Below are 27,337 nucleotides of genomic sequence, written 5' to 3'. Positions count from 1 at the left end.
CATAACTTAGGTCATCCTACAGCTGTTCTTTAGATTTGCCCTAAGTCACAGCTCATTCTCCAGGTTACTCCTGGAGAAGAACAGCTATGAGCTACCTCCTATTCAGGGTAGATTGCAAACCTGCAGTATAGCCACGCTGAAATGATTGAATTTCTTAAGTGTTTGTGTACATATGGTTCAAATAGGAGATGCAGACCCACAGAGAATGGGTAGATGATATAGCAGATTGGTGTGGACCTAGTCCACAGAAACTAAGTCACTCTGCACTAAACAGGAAAAGAAGGACGGAAATAGTGAGGGAGGCATCAGACACCAAGTGGTGAGCCCATGGTTGTTGGTGATGACAGTAGATAGATAGGTAGATAGACAGATCTTCTGAGGAGTGAAATTCCAAAAATTTCAAATTGTGTCCACATACTAACAATCCAGCTCTTCACACTAAGTTCAGGTGCACAGTTTAAATGTATCAATACCTATTTTGGTTTGTGTGCATACAAATATATGCACTTGCAAATTTTGAAGCATGTTGTCGATTTGACCAGTGCACTGAAATTTCTGAGGTTCTTTTGAAAATATCACCTACAGAGAAAATTTGGTGCCTTGCACAGTGATAAGTATCAGAGGGGTAACCATGTTAGTCTGTATCCACAGTAACAAGAGTCCTGTGGCACCTTTTAGATTAACAGATTTGTTGCAGCATGAGTTTTTGTGGGCAAAGACTCACTACATCAGATGCATCTGTTAGTCTATAAGATGCCACAGGACTTCTTGTTTTTTAGTGAAAATTTGGAGGCCTGATGAAAATTTTCTCCTGAATTAAAAATCTGTGGCCTTTCCTGTTTGTGTCTGTGTGTGTGAGAGAGAGAGAGGCAATATTTCAAAGGAATCCAGGTGCTAAAACTACATAGTCAACCACACAAGGTGGATTGCTAGGATACACTCATTTTTTGACACAGATACAAAATGGAAAAGGAATGTTTATAATGCAGGTTTTATTTTGTTGTTAGCAAAACAGTTTTGTTAAAGCTTCACAAAGTGGGATGACATTTCCATATATCACTAAAAAAAATCTCCAAGAAATAACACACTGAGCAGCAGCTATTATACTACCTTTAATATGCCTTCTTTGTGAATTGCTCTTGTCTGATTCAGGAGAGTAGTTTGGCAAACAAGTTCTATTGCTTCAAGAATATATAATGACAAATTAAGTACAGTTACCTGTGTACAAGGAAATCAATGAACAGGCCTTTCACTGAGCAGATTTCTTGTAGAAGGTTTAGTTACAGAGAGTTTCAAGAGGTTATTTTAATTACCATTGGGCAAACTGCAGGCATTTCATCCTTAGGTTCAGACACTCTGGTTTGATAAGAACTAGAGAGTTTATATGCCTAATATCTCAATCTCTTTGAGAAGAAAATCAGCACACATATCCAAAGAAGGCAACCTTTTCATGTGGTATTTCTTCATTTTCTTACTTTCAGTTCCAACTGCAGCCAAAGCCAGTTTCAGAAGCATCTGGAAAGGCTCAAGAAGAAAGAAGTAAAAAAAAATCATTGTAAGTCTTGTGAGGGTCGGGGAGAAGGACTATTTTGGATTAACCTTTGAATTAAAGTTTCATTCTTCATTTTTGCTTTCTCCAAAAGTAGTTTAATCACCCTTAAAATTAATGATCTCATACCATTCAAAAATGACATGAGTTCCTGTGAATATTTGCAGATTCTCTGGAGTGATTTTTATTGTTTATTAATTTTAATAGAAACTTTGTGTAAACTATAAGAATTGCACATGTGTACCCATAAATTACTCTTTGTGGGTCAGTACATGAAACTATCTCTCATAAACCCTTTTAAGATTCCACAGATCATATTCCAAAATAAAATAGAAGTCCAGGTAGATTGTGAAGGATAGCTGTCCACTGGAACTTGATACCAGAGCTGCTGTCTCCGTAATTTCTGAATTTACTTACCACTCTATTATATCACAAGTTTCTCTAGAAGAAACCCCCATGATTTTGAAGACACATGCCAGAGAAAGTTAGTCACAAAAGAATATTCCAGATGAAAGTTTAACTAGATGGCCATCTGTTGTTTTGATCGTTTTCTTTGATTAAAAAAAACTATCCACAACTATTTTTCACTCTTCTTGCCTTGAAATACTCAAGGACCATATCTACACTCATCCCAGCCCCAGAAGGTGCATGTTAAAGAGTGGAGTGGAAGATGCAAATGAAGTGTGGATTAAAATATCTCATGCCCCATTTGCATATTCACGTGAGATCTTTCATCCAGAAGATCCCCATCAAGAAGCAAAAGCTGTCATGTAGATGGGGCTCCATCAGAAGGAAAAGGGGATCCTTCCAAAGAACATCCTACTTCCGGACGACCCTTCTTCCACAAACTTTTGGTGAAGAAGGGTCTTCCATAAGAGGGATTTCCTTCGGAGGGAACCTCGCTTCCTTCCAAAGGAGCCTCGTCTATATGGCAGCTTTTGCTTCCAGAAGGGGACCTTCTGGAAGTGAGATCTTGTGGGAATATGCAAACGGGGCATGAGAAATTTTAATCCACACCTCATTTGCATCTTCTGCTTTGCTCATTGCCATGACCCTTTGGGGGGAGGGGAAATTGTAGATGCAGCTAAGGTGAATTGTACCAAGATTAGGGTGATCACTAAAGTCCTTCAAAATCTTCAAGAAATACTGGATAGATACTTTAAAGATTTTGAAAAAAAAATGGTCCAACAAGTAATATGTTGGGGAAGCTCCCTGTTAAATCTGTTAACCAGACAAAACATTCCAAACACAGTTAGGCCTTATGTCCTAAAGCTTCTGAGGAGAGTTGTTTTGAACATTTACTGAGCATTGGAGACCTGTCACCAGTTTCACCCAGTGAATGAGCTATACCTATTTATCAGTGATCAAGAAGGATGGCTTAGTTTTATGTGCACACCAATATCCACTACCTCATATTGAAGGTCCATTTGTTACTCTTACTGGAGGACAGTGTTTCAGTAAATTGAATTTGCCTACTACATCCCTACAAAAGAAGAGTGTTCTGGCATCCCTCAAAGGCCTCACAATCAGTGTGTGGAAAGGTTTATTTTGTTGCAACGGGAGCCTTTTAGTATCACATTGGCACCAGCCCTGTTTCAGAAAGTCATGGGATAAGGGATTTTGCCACAGGAAAGGATGATGTGGTTCATCTTCAAAATGTGGATGCTATCTGGAAATTTTGGAAGACCATGCACTGAGAGCACATTGAGACATGAGTTCTTTAAAGTTTTAGTTAAGTACCTTGAACAGGTAATTGGTGCCATAGGCTTAAGACTATTGTCAGAGAAAAAGAAGATTTTTCCTGAAGTGACCCTTCCAGAGAATGTGTCACAATAACATTCATTCGTAAGAATTCTTGGCTACTCTTGTAAGTTTCTGCATATTTGACTACTCACACCTTAACATGAACTCTTACAACCAAAAACAAACAAATAAGAAGAAATTGACTAAAAAGTTTGGTGAGTGTTTAAGCAAGCAAAAAAAGAAACTGAAATCCCTTCAATCCCATGAGTCTCAGATTTTGAAAGCTCTTCATGATACTCGTGCTATATCCTAGAGCCAGGTTTGGTAGCAAAGGATTGACAAAGATATTGAGAGCAAAGTGCAGTGCTGTACAACATGACAAATTCAACATGATCCTGGCCCAGTTCATCTAGGCCTTTGGTCTTGGCCTCAGACTCCTTGGATGTGCATTCATGTGGACTTTGTAAGACCTTTAGAAGGTCTTATGTTTTGGTAATACTCAGTGCTCGTTCAAAATGGCCAGAAAATTTTCAGAATAATTTCTACTGTAGTTGCTAAGACCATTGAACATATTTGTATTTTGTTTAACCAGATTGGGTTACCATTAAAGTTGGCAAGTGAAAATGGACCTTAATTCTGTTTTGAAGCATTTCAATGATTCCTAGCTTTCAATGGAATTCAACACATTTGTTCTGCTGTACAGCCTTCTTCTAGAAACAAACTAACAGAATGCTTTGCAAGTCTAAAAGCAAGCAAGTCTATTTTGAGCCATCAGAAGAAACTGGATAACCTTTTGCTTGTCTATAGGAACATACAAGTGACTTCTGTGCAGCTGCAAATCTTTTCTTGAAATAATTTGGAAAAATATAGGACCAACTATGTCCTGCTATTGCCTCATATGTAGCCAATCCCAAGCTACATTGACTTAGGCTGTGTCTACACTATGAGCTAAATTTGAATTTATTGAAATCAATTTATTAACACTGGGTTTTATCAATTCAATTTTGAGCATCCTCACTCTCCTAAATGCTCCCCCCAAAAATTGATTTATTACTGCCACACACAAATAGCTTAAATCAACTTTTCCAGCAGAGTTTTGTGGGAAGCTACTCCACAGTTCCCTAAGCTTTGTAGTGTTCTGGCTATTTTCACTGGTGCAGCATGGGAAAAAAGTGCCCTGCAAGGGGCTGTGGGTATCTGACAATATCTTCCCACATTTCATTTACTACATTTCATTTCCCTCATTCCCCTGCTGCTTTAATCAAACACCCCTTTTTCCAGGTGGGGTCTGGCTTGCATGTATAAAATATGTGCTTTTATAATCAAAGGCTCAATAAAGAGCTTAGGAAAAGTTAGAAAAAACTTTCTCAACCAACACGTTTTCAAAATGGGATGCAAAAGCACTGGATTTGTACAGGCTTGGATCTGAATTTAGACCTCCTGTCAAAGAGATCCTCAGATCAATAACAGATCAATAATTTTGTCTCAAAGGCCCACAAGTGAGCCTAGGGCACCAAGAGGTGGGGCTCTCCTCTACTGGGCTAAAGTTGCAGACCCTCCTGGACCTCCGGAGCAAGGAGAATCAACTCCAAGACTGCAAGGTGAAGTGCAATAATACCCAGGCCCATGCCAGACAGCCACCACCCTGGCAGAAAAAGGACAGCCTCAGCTGCAGCTTGGACAAAGTCCAGGCAAAGGTGAAGGAGCTCCGGCAGGGCTACTTCCGGACCAACACTCCAAGGCAAGACCCACCAACTGCCTTTTTACCAACATGACCCAGCTTGGATCTAGGCTTAGACCCTGGTCTAGGCTTAGACCCTATGGTAAAGAAGGTCCTCAAAACAAGAATTTTTGACTGAACTATATGTTTAAGTAGACATGGGAGCTATACGCAAAATTCAATGGATCATTGAATCAGTTATGGCTGCTTTGGTTGCTCGCTGACACTCTAGGGCTGGACTCACCACCTGCTCTAATTACCAGTGTGACCAGGCTTGTATCTAGGCTTAGACCTGGTAAAGAAGACCATCAGAACAAGAATTTTAATCTCTGCAAGCCTTACTTCAAGAACTCTGGTAATTGTAGAGCTACTACTTTGCCTTCAATGGCCTTTGGAAAAAGCCCTTGATTATAGCCGGCCCCCCAAAATTGTGACCACCCAGGGAGATTTCCCTTAGGTGGCTAAAAGACCCCCGACTACAGCCCACCTTTTGGTCTTTGGATTAAGTCCATACACAGTATAGGGCAGGACCCACCATCTGCATCTGGATTTAGACCTTCTGGCAAAGAAGACCTTAGAACAAGAATTTGCTTCAGTAGACATGGGCCCTACACTGAAAATACAATAGATCTTAAAATCAGTTATGGCTTGGGGTGGCTAAAAGACCACCAACTGTAGGCAGAACCAAAAAATCATGACCGCCCAAGGATACTTCCCCCAGGTGGCTAAAATATCTCCAGACTACAGCCATTCCTGAAAATTGGGTCCACCCAGGGAGACTTCCTCCAGGTGGATAAAAGACCCGTGAAAAGCAGATAGCCCCCCAGTATCCAAGCTGCCAAGGGAGACTTCCCCTGGCTGGCTACAAGACCTTCACCACATGCAAGCTGCCTGGCACCTTGCACAGCATGTTCTTTTATTGATTCAGGGTCAAGCCATATGATGCGGCTGGGTACAGAAAACTTCCAGACTGTATTGTGCCTCCAGCAGTAGGAAAGGGAGGGGATGCAAGGGTCAGGATAAAATGCAAGCAGCTGAAAAGAAGTTTCTCATCCAACCACAACCCCCATCCACAGACTAGCTGACATGTGATGCAGGTGAGGGAAAGTTCCATAATGCATGGTACTTCTGAGAGAGGCAAGGGAGGGGATGTGCAGGGCAGGACAATATGTAAATGGCTGAAAAGGAGTTTCTCATCCTATCTGACAAGCACAACCCCCTCACACAGACTAGCTGCCACATGGTGAGGTGGGGGGAGGCAGCAGCTGGGGCCAGACAGCACAGAAAAAATAGGCAGCTAGCAGAGGTGGACACAGAACCACAGACCCCAAAGCTGTGCTACTAGCAAAGGAAAAAAAGATGATTTTTCATCCTCTCATGACCCTACAGCCACAGGCTTCCAGGTGCCGAATTGAAATGGTCTTCCTCTTGTCTAACTCCTCGACACCTGAGAGCAGTGGATATGGAAAAGGCCAGTGCACAGAACTGTGGGTAATTGTGGGGCACATACAGGACATCTCTGGAGGCTAATGAATTAGATATAACGACATGGCGCTTCTTCACTGCCTCTTATTCGTCATTTTAAATTCAAACTGAATGCTTCACCCATCAGGTTGCTACCCTATCAAGCTATTGATATTATACTGATTTTAGTGCATCATAAATTGAGCCAATGGAATTTACAGTGAAGACAGGCATTTGCTAAAATCAGCCTAAATAACTTTAAATCAATATTATCTCATAGTGTAGACAGTCTTAGTTGGCTGACTTGAGACTTGTCATCATTCTTTTCAAGTAGATGACTTCGTGTGGACTAGCAACTATGGTGTGCAATGAAATGGGTACCCAGAGAACTTGTAAAATTCTTGGGACTTGTTTCATTTGTGATAAAATTATTCAACAATATTTTATCAAAATTATATATGGAGAAGTTGAAATCTTAATAAATCTGAGGACATTCCACTAGGACTTTCTCTCTCTTTGTTCAAACCTCCTTCTGTTTCAGTTCCTAATTTAGATGACACATTGGGGGAGATTTTGGTCCCATATCAAGTTGATGTCTCACTACTAACTGTTGTTATTCTTCAGGACATTGTCACGCTATCATCACCATGTTTTCCAAAGACAGTGCAAAAAACAGTGATGTTCCTGAACTTACAAATTCTTTAGAAATTGAGTTGCTATTTCAGGACAGACTAACCCTCTGAAAATTGAGAATCTGTGATAGTCTATCTACAACTTGAACTTTGGACATCTATGTCAGCAAGATCTTGCTTGGCCATGCTAATTAGCCATATGATTATGCTAATGACCATCCATTTGCAATTGTGATAGTGCTCAGTATCATGGAGCTGCTGGGAGAATAGCTCCGTGTAGACATGTCCATAGTGTTTAATTCGAGCCACGTAAACAATAATGTATACATATTATGGAAGTTGTTTTTAAGGGTGAGGAATGTGCTATCCTATCTCTTTAAATGATTGAGCCTTTCATGCCCAGCCACGGTGCAAAGCCTCACATTCACATTCCTTTTAGTTTTGCTTAAAGAGCAGTAAATCCACTGCTACAGCACACAACGTTTCAATCTGAATTATCTGTGTGTATGTCTCTCTCTTTCTCTGGTGGGCCCAAATATAACACTTACAGTGAATAAAATGAATATTCTTGATTATATAATGAACTAAATGGTAAATGAATTAATTCACAGGGCTCCCTCAAGTTTTACCCCCAGAAGCATGGAAACGTGTTTGCTGACTCCTTACAATTGAACATCATCAATTTCCTTTAGGAATACCTTCATTTTGACTGTGAATAAGTCAATTTTATTGAAATCAACAACATAAATCAATAAAACACATAATCTTTTCCCCTTTTGGCCAAAAGCTATATTTAATTTTTGAGTTATTTACATTTCCTTCAAAAATTAAATATGGATAAAATGCAAATGCTATTTCCTCATATGAAACAGATAAATGGGTTTGTTACACTGATGATGCTAACAGTGATTATTCTTAGCTAGAATTGCTAAGTAAATCTATGTCTACAAGACGGGGGCTATTTTGGCATATGGCAGTATCCCAAAATAGCTGCCCACATCTAAGGAATATAGGAATTCTCTTAAAATGATTTTTGAGATAACAGGTGCACTATTCTGGCATCCCTGTTCTCCTCCTCAAAATAACACTTTATTTTGGCATGCAGCGCCATTTAGACAGTGCCACATGCTGAAATAGCTTATTTCAAAATTGGCTCAAAATAAACTATGCAATTTTCATTGCCCTAATTGTGTAGCTTATTTTGAGCTTAGGCTGTCATGTCATCTCATAGAACTGGAAGGGATCTCAGGAGGTCATCAAGTCCAGTCCCCTACCCTCTTGGCAGAACCAAGGACCTTCCCCCCTTATTTTAATCTATTTGCCCCAGATTCCTACATGGCCCCCTCAAGGATTGGGCTCACAACCTTGGGTTTAGAAGGCCAATGCTCAAACCGCAAAGCTATCCCTCCCCTTTTGAAGTTACTAAATATGTATAGTTATGGCCAAGTCACTTCACTAGCTTCCTGTTCCCCTGTTTCCTCTCTCTGGCCATTTCTACACAGGCCACTTCCTTCAGAAGTTGCATGCTAATACATGGAGCGAAAGATGCTAATGAGGCAAAGATGCAAATTCGCTGTGCCTCATTAGCATAATGTCACATGATTTGGAGTCTGGAAGACAATTCTTCCAGATTCCAAAATGCCGTGTAGAAGCATGGCTCTGGGGAGGTCCTTCTGGAAGTAAGTCCTCCTTCTGGAGGTCCCTTCTTCCACAAAATTTTTGGGAAGAAGGGGCCTCTGGAAGAAGGACTTCCTTCCAGAAGCTCCCCAGGGTTGCACTTCAAGACAGCATTTTGGAGTCCAGAAGAAAGGTCTTCCGGACTCCAAATCACGTGACATTATGCCAATGAGGCAGGGGAATTTGTATCTGCACCTCATTAGCGTCTTTCGCTCCATGTATTAGCATGTCACTTTTGAAGGAAGTGGCCTGTGTAGAAACAGCCTCTGTGTTTGTCTTTCTACTTATACAGTGAACTCTTCAGGACAGGGATTGCCAGCAACAACTTATCACTAGTGAATGGGTCACTTTCCCAGGTTCTGAAAGATACTCTTATGCCACAAGTTGAAGTCCTCAGTCTTTTTATTATGTATTTTCTCCAGCAAAACTCACATTAAATTGAGAATTACTGCATATTCTTTCCATAATGAATCACACATGCACACTTGTTTATATACCTCTCTTCTCCTTCACCAGCAAACCTTGAGTGCAAAACTGTGCAGGGGAGCCACCGCTCCAAGAACACAAAATCCTTTTTCTTCCCATGAGGAGAAGACAGTAAGTAATCACCTAGTTAAAGACTGTAGCTTAATGTATATGGCCAAGGGGGGCAAAATTATTTTAGGATTCCCACCTCTTCTCACACTTCTTGTCTCAGTCTACTCCCTCAGTTGCACCACCCCCCCGCCATCTGAAATAATCCAGTCTGGTTGTTTTCTGAAATAATCTGCAATGCAGTCTGATTGTTTCTGAAATAATCTGATTATTTCTGAAATAATCTGCAATGCAGTCTGGTTGTTTTCCCCTTCATGCTGTCCAGATGCCAGCTTGTGGAACATAGAATCCATAGGAGAAACAGTCGGCCTGCTTTTGTTTCTGGTGCCTATCACCACATTGGCCTGAATAACCTGGAAGTAGCAATAAAAGAGGAAGTTTTGTTCAGTGCCTGACATGGCCTTGAGTTGGATCACGTTCAATGCAGATGGAATCTCCAGAGAATTTAGTTGCCAAATACTAACAAATCTCAGTGGAATTTGTGCAAACTAAATCTCTTGATTTGATCAAAAGACAATGGCACATCCTGGCATAAAGGTCATCCCATTGATAAATTTTAAGTCTCTTCTCAAAACAACTGAAACACTAGGGCTTAGCACTTAAATAATCTTATGAATGTTTTGTTACAAGGATCAAATGACACATTTTTCCTTAATCTTATTCTACACCATTTCTGCTTAAAACATTCTCAAAAAGCTCAGTACAAGGCATGTATCCACCACAGAAAAACTCAGCCAAAATAGCTGAAGATTGGTAGACTTATAAGCAACTGGAAACAACATCTTTTTATAGGAAATGCCAGGTTTCCTTCACCCCAACTCACTACCACAGCAAATAATGAAGGATTCTGCTCACTGTAGACACCAAGTCTGTGGATGCACTGGGGCTGGAGCACCTACAGGGAAAATGATGATTGCCAAGCAATCACGGGCAATTCTCCAGACAGCTCCTCCTTCTTCCCCACCCACAGTCTTGCCAAACAATGACTACCCATCTTCCCAGCTCCTACCAGCCATCATGATTAGCTGTTCCATGGTGTGTAGGAGATTCCAGGAGGGGGAGGGGATAAAGTAAGGGCAGGGCATGCTTTGGAGAGGGGTCCAGAAAAAGATATGGTGGGATAGGAAGAGGTAGGGAAGGGGTGGTGATTGAGGGAAGCACTGGAGTGGAAATGGAGCCTGGGACAGAGCTAGAGATAGAACTCCATCTCCTTTCCCCCGCACATTAGAAAATCAACTCCTTTGCTACGTACCACAGTTTATTTTCCAAACTTGTCTTGTGAGTGGACCAAAATTCACTTACAAAACACAATCTTTTTAATCCTTAATGGGTGGGGTACTTAGTTTTAGGTAATTCATCGTCAAACACAAAGGCCGTTTCTGCACGTGATGGCCCAAAATATGCTAATGAGGCATGGAGGCAAATTCCCCATGCCTCATTAGCATAAGATCAAGGGATTTGGAGTCCAGAAGATATTCTTCTGGCCTCCAAAATGCTGTGTAGAAGTGTGGACCCCAGGGCGTCTTATGGAAGGAAGCCCTCCTTCCGGAGGCCCCTTCTTCCTGAAAATTTTTGGGAAGTGGCATGTGTAGAAACGGCCAAAGTCTGTGGCCACATTTGGCTAAAACTTTGAAATGTCCATGCAAATGGCCATTTTGAAGATTACTAATAAGGCGCTGGATTGAATATTGAATATTGCATTGAATTGAATATTCAGCACCTCATTAGTATTGAGGTGCTTCCAGCCACGGCGCTCTGCTGAGTGGAATAAGGGAATTTTAAAAGGTGTGGGGAACTTTTGAAAAAAGACCCCTGTGTAGGTGCACCAAGCTGCGAGCGTTCGAAAGCGGCGCTAATGAGGCGCTGAATATTCAATTCAGCGTCTCATTAGTAATCGTTGAAATGGCCGTTTGCATGGCCATTTTGAAGTTTTGGCCAAGTGTGCAGCCAAATTCTTCTCCGCAATCCCACAGGTGAAAAAAAATGAACATTCTGTCCATCAGCTTCTCACAATACATGCAGCTCTTCACAGTATTTTGTATGCTTGTCAGGGTATGAACACTAGCCTTCTCGCTGTGGGTATATTTTTATAAATCCGTCACATAGTCTTTTGGGGGAAAGGAGTATCTTGGGAATTGTAACTTTGCAGCAGCAACCAGGTGCACTTTTGTAACTGAAAAGAAACTGTTACTAGAAAAAAGCTTCTTCTGTGCTACATTATTTGTAACGAATACCAGGGAGATCTCCTAGAATTCAAGAAGGAGGAGAAAACATTAATCTCTGTGTTGGCATGGGGTAAGGGGAGACATGTTTCTTGTGCCTGGATGATTATTCCCGTTAGACCCACCACAGAAGGTACACTTTAATTTCAGAGAAGTCTTGAGGAATACACAGGAGGAAGTTCTGGTCCAAAGTGGTACTACCAGAGTGTGATAAATATGTGAGCTCCTTGGCTCAGCACCAAATAAGACAAAAAGTACTGCAGGTGGTTTGCAATCTCTCCTTTTTCTAGGCTCTTAACACACTCTTAACTTGCTCTCCACTTTGAAGCACAGTACAATAAATACACAACTCTAACCGCAGCCTTTTAGGCCAGGACGGTCAATAATTTCTGCAGGGGGCCATTTCAAGAGTTTTGGAAAGTGGTTAAAGGCCACACTTTTCTATTATATTAATTGAGGGCTTGTGGTGTCTGAGGTGGAATTTGGGTGCAGTGGGGAGCTCCAGAAAGGGAATGGGGTGCAGGAGGTGGTGTGGGATTGGGTTAGGGTTTTGGGTGCAGGAGAGGATTCTGACCTGAGGCAGGGATGTAGGATGCGGGCCAGGGTCTAGGACAGATTATAGGTATAGGAGGGAACTTGGCGGGTCTGGAGGTGCAGCAGGGGGTGCAGGACCTAGGTGGAAATTGGAAGCAGGAATGGATTGTGACCTGGGTCAGAGGTTGGGATGCAGCAGTGGACGCCAGGGCAGGGTCTGGGTGGTCGAAGTTTACCAGCATCGGCAGCTCCCAGCTGGTGGTGCAGTGGGGCACTCATGCCATAGTGCACCCACACCCCTTGAAACTGACAGCTGCTGTGGGTAAACTGTCTCTGTGTGACCCTTGGGGAGAGGGAGGCAGCATGTCTCTGCATATTGCCCTCAGCTCCCATTGGCCAGAAGCCAGCCAATGGGAGCTGTGGGGATGGTGCTTCTAGGTGTGGGCAGCACATGGAGACCTGCTGTCCCCCTTTCCTTAAGGGCTGTGCAGAGACTGTGTGCCAGAAGCCAGTGGATGTGGTGCTTTTGGGAGTTACGAGTCTGGGCCATGTTGGGCAGGTAAACTGCCTGAGCACCGAGTGGATGTGAAGGACATTTTTGTCTGGCCTTAACCCAGAGGATGATTGCAGGATGCAGAAAACATTAAGCAACACAGACCCAGCACATGGGCTGTATTTTGCCCAGCCCTGTTTTAGGGGATGTGGGAATTTGTGCAGAACTTAGATATGAAAATGGAATATACCAGTACCTGTCTATCATCTATCTGGTGATCTAATTTCTCAGATTCATCACTCTCAGTACTGTAGGCTGAGCTGGATTCCCAGTCAGAGAAGATAGTCTGATTTTGGGTTGCGTCTGCTTTGGGCCGAGGGCACAGCTACATCGGGGTCTCTTCCAGCCCTATGAATCTGTGATTTCTCAGAAAAATACTTGCAAAAGGAGCAATACTACTTCCAGGTTTCTCATATAGGCTATGTTGACACTAGAGAGTTTTGTCAACAAAACCCACAGAGCATCCACATTCCCAAGGCAGTCTGTCAACAGTAAACTGACAGAATGTAGCACAGCTGTCAACAGCATTCTACCATTCTCCTGTGAGGCAGAATCCCCTCTGAACAGATCTCTCTCAATAGAAAACCAGTTTGGACATTCCAGGTGGCTCTCTGTTGACACACAGGGCTTCTGGGACACTGAGCAGACTTGTCTGCTGTGCTTCCAGTTGTATGTTTCGTCGAGAGAGTGCGCTAGTGTAGATATAGTCGTAATGAAGGAAGACCCAGTGTCTTCTTTTGAACGGGGCAATGTGGCCTTGTCTACACAGCCCTTTGGCACATCACTGCTGCTGGCAGCGCTATGCTAATGACAGTTCAAGAAATTGCAAATGGAGAACTATTTGCAAACTTGGGCAGCTAATTAGCATAGCCGTGCAAGATTTCCCTGTCGGCAGCAGAGGTCCTAGCAGTACAGAAGCTGTGTAGACATACCTCTGCCAGCTAAACTCCACTCTGTTGACAGTCCCTTATCCCTGAATATTTTCAGGAAGCGCTGTGCTAAAGGGTCATGTATACGTGGACTATGTCTTATAACATTCCTAAGAGTAGCAAGGTTTGTGCTTCCCTTGCATATTCTGCAGTTGGATTCAGTGCTGCGTTTTTTAACGTTAGCATAGACCAGGGGTGGGTTGTTACTGGACTATGGCCATTGGGTCTGCTGTTACAAAGATCCAGTGGCTACAAAACCCACATGAAAGGGTTATGCTATCTATATGACAGAAGTGGGGCTGCAATACTTTCTGGAGTGGTGGACAAGTCCCTGTCTATTCTTTATTTAACTGGATAAAGAAAGAGTGGGGTGAGTGGTCAGTTTTTAGAAAGAAGACACATAAATAGCAGGGCCCCACCAGAGCTTTGCACTGGGACTTCTGTTTAACATACTTTTGAATAATTGGGAAAGGAAGGTGAATAGTGAGACAGCAAAATTTGATCAAGATGGTTAGGAAGGGTTTAAGAGTGAGCTAACTGGATAAGGTGACTGGGCCACAGAATAGCAGATGAAATTCAGTATTGGTAAGTGCAGTGTAAATAGGAGCGTGTCACAAGGATTTGAACTGAGGCTTGCTCTGTGCTGTTCAATGTATTCATAAATACTCAGGAAACATGCTTGAAAATAAATCCCAGCTACATATACAACATGATGGGTTCTAAATAATCTGTTACCACTCTAGGAAGATCCTGGAGTCACCTTGAATACTTTTGTGAAAACACTTACTCCTTATTCAGCGTCAGTCAAAGCTAACAAAACATTAGGAACCAATGGGAAAAGGAGAGACAATAAATAGAAAATTTTATACCACTACATAAATTTATGGGATCTCCATATCTCAATGCTGTATATAGTTCTGGTTGCCCCCTCTCAACAAAACATACACATAGAATAAAAGGCAACACAATTATTATAAGTGAGGAACAGCTTTCATCCAAGGAGAGATCTGAAATACTGGAAGAGCTCAGCTTAGAAAAGAGACAGCTAAGTGTTGATGAATATGACAGAAGTCTATAAAATCAGGGAGAAAGGGAATAATGAGTTGTTATTTACCCCTTCACATAACACAAAAATCAGAGGTCACTGTCCACAAAGGTGTTATGCCTCAAACTTTCAAGACATAACTCTACTGGGAAAAAAGTTGTGTTCTGTTCTGTTGACAGATTCTGGACAGAATGCATTTGTAGTGTGGACATCCCGTAGTTTGTCGACAGAAGTCCTCTTTTGTCAACAAAACTTTGTAGAGTAGACACAGCCAAAGGCTTTTGGGTAACTAATAGATATAAAATCAGAGAAAGGCGATGGGTTTTCCACAGCTACATAAGGTCTACGTGCTCCATTCAGCACAGTGTAGAGATGCATTATGTTCATACTCCATAATTCTCAAGATAAGTTTGTTTCCTTAATGGTTATTTTGTGACATTTTCAATAATAAATTAGTTATAAATCCTATTCATTACCAATATTAAACATATTTTATCCTTTGTGTTAAGGCATTCCTCACTATAACAACCTATGTTTCAATTCAGACGTTTATGTTGCAATACAGAGTATGCTTCCTACAGGAAGAAAATGTTTCCAAATAATAAAAAAGTATAGAACGTGTACCTTGATTCCAAGCTGATGCATTGTTTGACAATATGTTGTGTTTGACTAAGCTTATTGAGATCACATTTTTAAAATTAACAATTGCAATGCAGTAATTTTGTATTGAATTCCTCCAGTTACACATCAGATAACGGATATTCCAAAGTTTTCATTAATATTAGGATTTGGGTCTTGGTATTTTCTCCAAATGAAAAGTATCCCAATGTTTACTGCCCTTCTTTTTGAAAGGCATTGAAATGGGTTGGTAGGAATAAAGAAAAAATATATCTGTGACATAATTGTGTTATTTTTTGTAAGTGAAAGATAATTCTTTGCAGAGTCTTCATTATAATTACGGCTTTAGGGTAGTTAGTTATTTAAACCCTGCACACCTCAAATGTTTGTATTTCAGAAATTATCTGTAGTGGCAAACCAAAAATACAGAGAGTACCTTCCACATTTAGATACCTTTTCCCCCTTGTTGAGTGGCTTCTTAGTGTTGGAAAAGTCTCATGCTGAACAGTAAAGTGTAGAAGAATTTCTTCCTAAAAGTTTTATATTCAAACTCCAGTATCTGAAAAAGAAGTATACAGTATAACAAGGAGAAAAACGTTTTAGACCTTCAGAATAAAAAGGGGATGTCATAAGATGGCATTGGCCTTTTAAGACGAAGTTAAGCCAGTACCCATGTGACTTGTCAGTTGTCTTCTAATTGGGTCTTAAGAGAAGGCACCTAAGCCATATAAATGGGAGATGCCTGAGGGTTAGTCAGCAAAAAGGCAGAGCTGAGCTGCTTGGCAAGTGAGTGATCAGCTGGTAAAGGCTGACAGAGGCCAGGTGACTGTAGGAGATCCCTGAAGGAAGCTGTAGGTAGTTCCTGGGTGAAAGCTAAATACAGAAGAGCAGCAAGAATCATTTCCTGAGTGATCTCCCCAAGCCAGAGGTCTAGGGCTGGAAGCCAGAGAGCAACAGAGAAAGCTATCAGCTGGTTTTTCAGCCCAAGAGCTGAAAGTGTTGGTCAGAGTGGGTTGGGGAGCAGCAGAAGGGATCACCCACTGATGTCCATTCGCTGTAGAGATTGGAACCAGAGGGATGGACAAAGCTGATGTTGTGTCCCTTGAAAGGACAAAGTCCTAGGAGAGTGAATACAAGCATTCCTGGTGGGAAGAGTGCACTACAACAAGAAGGACTGAGGTTACTGCTCTGGTAAGAGGACAAGAGAAGACTGAAGAAGTGCCTAAGTTGTGAATTCCATTTTCTCTGGTTCATATTTCCCTATATCAGAACTGGGGGATGTGAGAAAAAGGAGAAAAAAATGTTTGAAAGAGTTGAGGCCACACTTTAAATTTTCATTGCCCCAGCTTCATATAAGCAACTTCATTGGTACAAAGTAGGGCTGTTTAAAAAAGAAAAAAAAATACTGAACTCTTTTTGAGAGAGAGAAATGGAGTGAGCATTGGGTTTTTAGTAAAAGAAAAATTACAATGGCATAAATCAGTGTTCCTTGGAAATCTTCAAATGTAATGGTGAGAAAACAAGGTTGTAAAAAAACCCATTGGCCCTCAAACTGAAAAATCATTTTGTGTATGTTTAATGATTAACCTGTCTGTGGGAGAGAACAGCTATTTGCTTACTAGTTCTGACACTAGAAAGTGTTTACTTGAGATCATTACCTAAGCCACATTCACCCATGCATTAGCAAAGCTAAATTAATAGAATATTTCCTGACCAAATACAATCTAATAATTACATATCATTACAGTCATGCCTGTCTGATCATCAGTGTTATTGTTTTGATCCCTGTTTGTTGAAGGGATGCTCTGAAAGAGCGACAAGTAACTGCAGTGAGATTTTTTCCTTTACACGAATTTAATTTCCACAGTTTTGCTCTCTGAAACCAAGGGTGCCATTTAGGGAAGGCTGGGAAGGAGGGGGCTGCAGCCATCCCCCCACCAGGTTTCCAACCCTATGAGGACACTGTCTCTGGCCTTCCTTCATTAGCCAGGACTAAGAGCAATGTCAGCATCTTGCTTTGCTTACTCCATCTCCTGACTGGCAAGAAGAGAACTGCATCAACAGACACAAAACACAAAGATGAGCAGTCTTTGTAACAAAGAAGTTATTTCTTTCTCCTCTTCACAATTTGGACCATAAGACATTAAAAAAACAATAATTGCAGGGGACAGCTAACAGTATAGCTCTGCTAAAGACAGCGTACAATGTATCACACTTGTGTTTCTGATACTTGTATTAAGGCTCCAACAGTGACATCTCAGATGTGTGGTTGGAAGTACCTTGTTGCTGGTTGTTCTAAATTTACAAAAACTTCAAAGAGTGTTTTAATTCATGCTTGCTATAATTTTTTTTCCTTATATTGGAATTAGGAGCAGTATTACTGTCAGATAATTTCTAAGTTATTACCTCCCTCCAAAAAAAAACCAAACAAAAGCAGGCCTGGTGTCTAAATAGCTTCTGGAATGGAATTGTGGATAAAGGAGCCTCCCCAGACTCCCCAAAAAATCTGCAAAGATTCCCCCACTTTATACTTATAACAAATCCACAATATTTGGATTACTAATTAGCTATGACACTACCATGCTCAGACAATAAGGATACTAATTTGGATCACTAATTAGCTATGACACTACCATGCTCAGACAGTAAGGATAACTCATTAGTAAACAGAGATACTTCATTTTCATTTTTAAAGTAACACTCAGTAGATAAAGTGTGGTGTTTTTGTTTTGTTTTGTTTTGTTTTGTTTTGTTTTGTTTTTCTGTCTGGCAAACCATCAACATAAATCTACAGGAGAAAAATATATTCCTGCAGAAAGGAGAAATGTTACAGTCCAAAAGGACAAACAGCTTAAGGTGTGATTTAAATCTGTCTCCTTCACTTCACCTTAAATATATAATAGCAGCAAAAACCATTTGAGATGTGAAACAAGAACACAGAGTCAGCATACTTGAAAAGTAGTTCCTTCAGTTTGGTGTTTGATTTTCTCTTAAGCCCTGAGGGTTGGCTCCTTTCCCTCAGTTCCACTGGTTTTGTGCTTGCTGGGCCTGACATAAGGGGATCAGTTGAACTGACTCAGTACCCATAACTCCCCTCCCTGCTGATAAAAGAAGCCTGTTGTGGGGAGAATCAGCTGTGGGAGTCGTTATAAAAGGGCCTGGAATACTCTGTGCTCAAGACAATCCTAGTATTGCCAATATCATTCATTTAACAATCAAGAATCAGACCACAAAATACCACGACTAGCTTAAATATTTGTAAAAGTAACATTTTTTTTTTCTTTTTAGTACCTCAGTCTATGGGCTTGTTCACATGTTCAAGATTTTTACTCCAGTCATGAGGAACAAACTTAAAAGCCTGAAATTCTCATATAATCACCTGACTCCAGAAGCTAGCACTTAAAGAAAAACTGCATTACTGAGATTTGCAATAAAATCTGAAGAGCTGGTGCCACTAAAATTCTTGCTACCTTTGTAAGATTTCTAAAGAAGAACAGATTTCAAAGCTATTCCAAAGTACATCATGTGATACATCCATTGACTGTCTCCTAGGGATGTAGGAAGTGGAAAGATGGTTTAGATCAACAATTGCTTCCTCTGCTCAGTTCTGCTGCACCTGAGGTCCTACATATGAGATCCATACAAAGCCATCAACTACCTGTAAAAGTTTTCTTTGTTTCTACGGCAAATATGAAGCAAAACAACAACCAAAACTTGCTTAGGGGTCCCACAAGGATTTAAACTTAACTCTCACCATTGGTCAGGATTTGTCACATGATACCTCTGACAAAAGCCTACAACACTTGGATTAAGAGCATTATCTTGTGGGGCTCTGATTAGTTGTATTGGGTGACTAATAATGAGAGATACTCTTAGCTACTGCCTCCAAATTGTTCTTGAGACAATTCCATCATATCATCCTTTGACAACTGAACTTCATCAGTGAGGTGGCAAGTATTTTCTGTATCACAGCTTATCAAAAATGGGCTGCTGCCACCACCACCACCCTCCATAAACACAATATGAAAGCAATTCTTCAGACTCAAAGGCTGTGTCTACACTAGCAAGTTCTTTTGAATGATTTTTCTAAAGAAGGGGGCTGTTTTGAAAGAGACCATGGAGCGTCTACACACAAAAAGCATTATTTTGAAAGTAAATCAAAAGAACGTGGCGCTCCTTCTGATATCACACTTCCTGTCCTGTTTCAGGAAGAGCGCCCCCTTTTGAAAGCTTCTTTTGAAAGAAAATGCACGTAGACTCTCCGCAGGGCCTTTCTTTTGAAAGAAGAGTCTTCATTTTCGATTCTGGCCTAGTCTTTCAAAGAGCACGGGCAGATCACTCTTTTGATCCTCTTTTGTGTGTGTGTGGATGCATGATTTCGAAAGAATCTCTTTCAGAAGAGATCTTCTGGAAGAGCATCTTTCAAAAGATGTCTGGACTGTAGATGTAGCCAGGGCATAATGGTAGCTATTTAATGTAGACAAGTTAAGCTGTTTTAATTATTTATGTTTTAGAAAACTCAACCCAGTTTGCTGTCTGTAGGTGGCCATGTGTTTTCAGTACACAGCTGATGAGATAAGAGGCAAGTGAATCTGGCTGGGTGCTGTGATGGTACTGTACGGGAAGGTGCATGAGCATGACATCGATTATTATGACAATCTGAATCAGCCAAAGGGTTGTACAGATTTGTGTACAAGCACCATATATTTAGTACCTTCTGAATTGCTGCAATATCAATTTAAAATTTTACCTGTTGACCAGAAATCAGCCTCTTAAAACAGCCTTTTAAGAAATATTAAACCGCATAATCTCTGCTGTGATCTAATATTGTGACAATTGCCACTGCAGATGAGAAACGAGAAATACGTAAGCCATTTCTGAGTGTTGTTAACATAGACATTTCACTGTAGATTGGTGCAAGTTTATTTTTCAGCAAGTTTGCTACTGTTGTGATGCATGCAGGACATTTGCAGTGTTTATGATACCCAAGTTCTGATGCTACGTGTGTTGAAAACATTGAGCCATGTAATACAATATAAAGCACGTTTGATATTAGCTGGCTCAGGACATTATAAAGTTATCTGAAATCTGTTATTTTGTGTCCATACCTAACGTTTTCCAGCTAAGTCAATATAATAGCAGTCGTTGATATTGTGAATTGATTAATTTTTACATAATGTCTGGTAGCCTAATTTAGATCTAAGAGGTATGAATGTTACAGTAGTTTGGGAAATCTCGCGACTGAGAGAGTTCATTATCACAGTTAGAGATAAAGTCGGAGAGTTTAAAAATGTGTAACCTTTTCCTGTATCTGCATAATTTAAAGTCAGGGTAATTTGCAGTACACAGCATATTTCTTGTTATGGTAAACTTGCACATATAAATGGGTCTGATTCTCCCCTTCTAAAACTGGAGTAATTCCACTGCAGTCAAGGAAACTAGGCAGAAATGTGCAGATGAGGGGAATCCGGTAATTCTATTAGTTTTTTTTCTAAAACTTTTGTTTATATTCTTCTTTCCTTTCCACCATATTCCCTCTTCCTTTGTAAAAATGATAATGTTAAATCACAAAGAAAATCAAGTGTGTGCGGGGGGAAGAGCTAGCCAGTCTTATATGTCTTAAACAAATGGACTATGTCTACTCTCCAGAGATCTTTCTAAAGAAGACCTTCTAGAAGATATCTTCCAAAAGAATGTGACCACAAAGAGTGACCTGCTCTTTCGAAAGAGAACATCCACACAGCCCCCTGACCTTTCAAAAGAATGGTCCAGGGATCAAAACTGCAGGTGCCATGACAACTAGTGTTTCAAAAGAAGAGCCCTGCAGAGTGTCCGCACACATTTTCTTTTGACAGAAGCTTTCGAAAAACGTTCTTCCTGAAATGGAAGTGGAACAGCGTTTTCGAAAGGAGGCCCATGTTCTTTTGATTTTCTTTCAAAAAAACACTTTTTGTGTGTAGATGCTCCAAGGGATCTTTTGAAAGAGCCCTCTTCTTTCAAAAACTGTTTTGAAAGAGCTTGTTAGTGTAGATGCAGCCATTAAGTGTTTTAAATCTAATGCATCCTCAGCAACATTTCCTTGGTTGTCTCTACCCCTGCCTGTAGATGTGTCTGCACAGCAAAATTATTTCAGAGTAATGGTCGCTATTCCAAAATAATTTTGCAAGTGTCTACAAAACACAACCACCAATTTGAAACAATTTTGAAATAGTGAAGGACTTATTTTGAATATGGTACACCTCATTCTGTAAGGAATAGCGCCTATTTTGAAATAAGCATTTTGAAATAGGGGCTGCGTAAACCAGGAATAGGGGCTATTTTGAAATAAGCTATAGTGTGTGCGATGACTCTATTTCAAAATAGTCTCTATTGTGTCTGGACGCTCTATTTTGAAACAGCTGTGCACTATTTTGATATGCATTTTATGTGTATGTGCACTATTTTGAAATAAACTATTCCAGGAAATCTCTTCCAAAACAGCTTTTTTTGAAATAGGCTGTCTACATGGCAGCATTTTGTGACCCCCCCACCTCTGCATGTATGACCTTATATGCACAGCTCATATGAGATCATACTGGTGGAGAAGAAGGAAGCAGCACACTCTGCAAAATGGTGTCTTCCATTCTAGATACCAGACAGAACTACATCTAGTGAAATATCAGTACTGGACAGGGTGAAAACCATACATAAACAGGACCGGCTGCCATACAAGTAGACAAATGACCTGCCTAGTTTTAAAATATACAAGCATTGGATAGACTTCATATTATTTTGTATGTAGTCATTGATGAATTATAGTTTTGTGCTGCTACAATTCATGAACATGAATTATTTGGTAGTGCACCTTATTATACAGAATTTCATTTTTATACAAATTCCCTTTGTTATTGGTTTTTCCTCCAGCACCATATGACTATAGAAGGAAGCTATCAATTTCATGTCAATTCAGAACTAGAACTTTTGAATGCAGTGCGTAAGGCTCCCAGTGATATCTTTCTTACAATCTCGTCATTTCTGAAAACTGTTTGTAAGAGATGTATTAAACTACCTGCTATCCGTACTAGATCACATGACGATATGTCAACATAACGAATTCTACAGAATTTTTTAAATAAAACTTCTAATTTTTAGCATCGTTCTACTGCTTCAAGCAGATGTATCATAAAACAGAATCTTCCATTTTCAAATCAGGCTTTGTCTTATGTTCCTATCTATGTTCTGACATCATTTACTGCAGAAGTATAACTCATAACTGACATACTGTACTCATTTCAGGGAAAAACAATAGGTTCTTAATCATTCCAAGAATTTGATTCAACTTCTTGCTAAAACATTCATATCTCCAAGAAAAGATTTAGTGACTGACATTTTCCTGAGGTAAAATTTGTGGAACATGAGTCAAAAAGAAAACACCTGAAAATATTAAAGTAAGAGACAAAGACAATATTTTTTTATATTGTGGTTGCCTAAAACTGGGCATATAAATCCATAATTCCTCCTACACCCCACAATAAAAAAAAATCACCTGAATACAAGTCCCTCTGGCTACTGCTACATTACCATTCTCCCATTGACGGTGTCATGGCAATGAGGTAATTCAAAGCAGGCTAATGAGGAGTTAATGTGCATATCAGTGCCTCATTAGAACAATGACAGCAGCACAAACAGACTTTGAACTGCAGATTGACAGTGAAGATGGAGGCAGCTTCAGTATAAGTATCCCACTTCGACCTTCCCTCTCTCCCACAGAGCTAAATCAGAGTAAGGGAATGTTGAAGCAGGGTGCTAATTTTGAAGTTGCCCCCACCTTCACTGTCAGTCTGCAATTCGAAGTCTGTTTGTGTGGCTGTCATTATTCTAATGAGGCACTGAATATGCACATTAGCTCCTTATTAACCTACTTTGAATTACCTCATTGCCATAGCACGTCCAATGGGAGAATGATAGTGTAGCAGTAGCCTTTGACTTAAAATGAGAGAGATGGATACTCAGCATTTTTGAAAAGTAAGGTGCTTATATAGATGCCATACTTAATGCTTTTACCCATAAAATATAAACGCATGGTGAACAACACAGAACATTTTTATTTGAAAAATCCAAATGTAAAATTAGACATGTTTTCTCCAGGTTCTGATGCTTATTTATCCTTCTAAGTATCCTCTCTGTAGGCCAGTCACTGTAGAGTGAGATAGTAGGACGTATCATATGTTTCTTGTCACATAAAACACATTTCTTTTGGATAACCATTGGTGGTCTTTTTCATGCTTGGCACCTGTCAAACTTACTGCAATCCCTAGAGCCTAAAATAGTGGTGCAAATGTTTTATTCAGCTAGTGTAGATAGTTCATAAACCATTACTAAACTAAATCATTCACATTTCTGTTGATTACTGCAGTGGGAGATGGGGAATGTGTATGCCATGTGTCTGGTTTCATGATACTGAAAAAAGTAGGTAGTTAATTTCTGGGGTATTTCTATTTCCTTTGAATAAGGACTGCAGAATTCAATCCATTCAAAGATACATGAGCAGGTCAGCTGACCATCCTAGAAAAAGTATTATGATTTTCTCAGAGTCCTGGAATTGGGATGAGAAATATGGAGTGAGGGACACAGTAATATTTTAACATGATCCTGCTCTTTCCTGACATAAGCCCATACACTCTTACATCAAGACGCATGATGGGAAAAATAAAAACACTTTCTAACTTTGAGGCCGTGTCTATGCTTACGAAAAACTTAAAATGACCATGCTAACGGCCAAATCAGCGAATACTAATGAAGCACTGAAATGAATATTCAGCGCCTCATTAGCATGCTGCCAGCTGCAGCACTTTGAAGTGCTGTGTTTCGCTTGCGTGTGGCTTGTCTACACGGGGGTCCTTTTCGAAAGAACCCTGTAAACATTGAAATCCCTTATTGCTATCAGATGAGCGATGAGTGATCAGCATTTCTGAAAAGCAGGATACTTATACAGATGCCATACTTACTGGTTTTACCCATAAAATATAAACTCATGGGTGAACACCACGGAACATTTGTGTTTGCAAAATTCAAACATAAAATTAAACATGTTTTCTCAGCTGATAGGAATAAGGGGCTTTCGATCTTTGCAGGGTCCTTTCATTTCAGCGCCTCATTAGTATTCTTCCATTTGACCATTAGCATGGCCATTTCAAAGTTTTTCATAAGCATAGACATAGCCTCTGATAGGTAAGCTCTGACATAGGGTTCTGAGGGTGGTTATGGAGCCCCCATCACTGGAGGCTTTTAAGATCACATTCCACAAACAGCTGTCATGAATGTTCTAGGCTGACATGGTCCTGCTTCAGCACAGGGGGCTGGATATTAGCATTTTGAAGGTCCCTTCTGGAACAACATTTCTGTGACTCCACAACAAATCCCAAAGTCTTTTTATAATAAGAAACTTGATGGAAATAAGATCTGAGAAAAATGTGATTTAACTGTAAACAAAAATACGCAATGCATTTTTGGTGTTGAAAGTGTGATCACAGCTAAGCAAAATTCTACTATGTCAGGGATAAAAAGTTAGATCAACAAAAGGAATCTTGTGCCTTTAGTGCCAGTTAGATTCTGTAATCCAGTATTTAGGCTTCCCCAACACGGTCAAAAGAAAAAAAATCTCTGCTCAGTTTCCATCTAATTCAGTAGTTCCTCAAGGTGCCTAAGTTTCTGTCAGTAAGCACATCTGTAACTGACTTGGCTTAGGTAGCCAGACACCTATCTAGCATCTAAGCCTCAGTAGGATCCTGAAATGGAGCTTTCTTCCACCAGTGTCACCTGCAGAGCCTGACAAGTTGGCATCCTCTGAGCATGCCTAGGGGTGCACAAAATAAAAGGAAGAACCACTGTTACTCAACTTATAACTTTCAGTCCAGCAGTTAAGATATTATCCCAAGGTGTGGGAGATGCCAATTCAACACATTCTCTGCCTGATCTAGAGCTACTATATCAGAAAGAAGTCTATCCACAGTGCTATGGGTTACTCTGGGGTTGTCCTCTTTTACTGAAGCTATTCCACTGTTCTCATAATGAAATATTCATTGAAGAAGGGGACTAGCAACTGGATCACCCAGAACCTAGGTGAGTGACCTAACCACTAGGCAATAGGCATTCTCAGTGTTTCTCTGGTCCAATGTATTTTTATTTGTAAGGATTTATTACATCTGAGGCTGCGCTCTCACTAGTTCACTAATACCAAATCTACAGCCAAATCTTGGCCTTGATTCTGTCTCCTAGCTGAAATCTGATCTCTAATGTAGACCTGGCCCAGGTCTGATCAGCATGCATCTCTAACACTGAACAACTTTCATACTCAGACACCATAGTGATCATTGCTTTTCTGTGAGCCATTTTTTTATGCATCATATATATTATTCAGATAATAGTTCTCTAATTTATATGTGGGGCAATCTGTCAAAGCCTCATTAAGATTCCAATACAAAGTGTCTACCAAATTCTCTTCTATTTATCCTTGGCCAGCTAGTCTGTTGTAAGAAGTATGAAAAAACAGTTTTTTTAAAAAGTCTCTCGGCATATTGCATAACTGTATGCATAGGCAAAAATATAATTAAGCAGAGATTCATTATTCTTATAAAGTAGGTTTTGAACTGCAGAAATTGTCTGTGGATGCACAGTACTAAATTATGTTGGCATGATCTATGGAAGCTTCACATATTGGAAAAATGTAATTTCTTGTTCAGTATAATTGATGGCATGAAGCATGCAGATATCTACTGATAAGTAAACTGGATGCTTTCTCACGCTTCTGAAAAAGTCATGGACAGAGATCATCTCAGAAATGACATTTGCTATGTCCAAAGTTAAGATGAAATTTTACTACACTGAAGATTCCTTATTGGCTAGAGCTGAAGAATTACATCTTTAGACTCAGATGTCCCACTCCAACCCTCTCCACCCATACAATTCGGAGGGAGAGTAAATATGTTGCTAGGAATATTTATGGTTGCTTTGTGGGAAAGGTAGCATAGAAAAAACTGGACATAGAAAAATTCCTCAAAGACTAAATGCCTTGAATCAGATCAGACTCATTTAAATTATTGTTTATAGGATTTTACCACAAGATTATGGAGGGAGACATCTGAATTGAAATTCATTTGCATGTTTGACCCATTTGACCTCAGGCTTAAGAGAGATTTTAATTATCATATGCATTACAAGGGCAATTTTTCCACCTTTGATATCTGCAGGAAAGGCACACATGCCATTGAATTTACTTCTTCCATTAGTCCTATTAAGCTACATCTACACGTGAAGCCGACTTCGAAGTAGCCTATTTTGATGTGGAGACATCGAAATAGGCTATTTCGATGAATAACATCTACAAGTCCTCCACGGCTGGCAACGTCGATGTTTAACATCGACGTTGCGCAGCACCACATCGAAATAGGCGCTGCAAGGGAACGTCTACACACCAAAGTAGCACACATCGAAATAGGGATGCCAGGCACAGCTGCAGACAAGGTCACAGGGCGGACTAGCGCTTCCGGGGCAACAGCTAGTCGCTTCCTTAAAGGGCCCCTCCCAGACACACACAGCCTGCACAGCATGCGGTCTGAAGAGCCATAGGCACGCAGACCTCGGGTGACGCAGTCATGGACCCCCAGCAGCAGCAGCAGCAGCAGCAGCCAGAGGTCCACCCAGCCCTCCCTGCAGGAGCAGGGCTCGCCCTGATCCATGCCATGTGGGAGGCAGCTGAGCACCTCCTTACCACACCGGAGGAGGAGCAGCCTGCAGGGGAGCAGGACTCAACCCCCAACCGTGCAGCACCCCGACCCCCCCCGCCTCACACGCCGTCACCTGTGGAGCTACCCCACCAGCACCAACTGGTGGGAGCGGCTGGTGCTTGAGGAGTGGGACGATGACTGCTGGCTCAGGAACTTTAGGATGAGCTGGCAGACATTTATGGAGCTGTGCCAGTGGCTCACCCCCGCACTCAGGCACCAGGACACCGCCATGCGGCGTTCCCTCCCAGTGGAGAAACAGGTCGGCATCGCTGTGTGGAAGCTGACCACTCCA

This window comes from Carettochelys insculpta, chromosome 1 (genome assembly GCF_033958435.1).
Source record: "Carettochelys insculpta isolate YL-2023 chromosome 1, ASM3395843v1, whole genome shotgun sequence".
Lineage (NCBI taxonomy): Eukaryota > Metazoa > Chordata > Testudines > Carettochelyidae > Carettochelys > Carettochelys insculpta.
The sequence above is the reverse complement of the archived record's forward strand: the minus strand, read 5'-3'. Positions refer to the sequence as shown.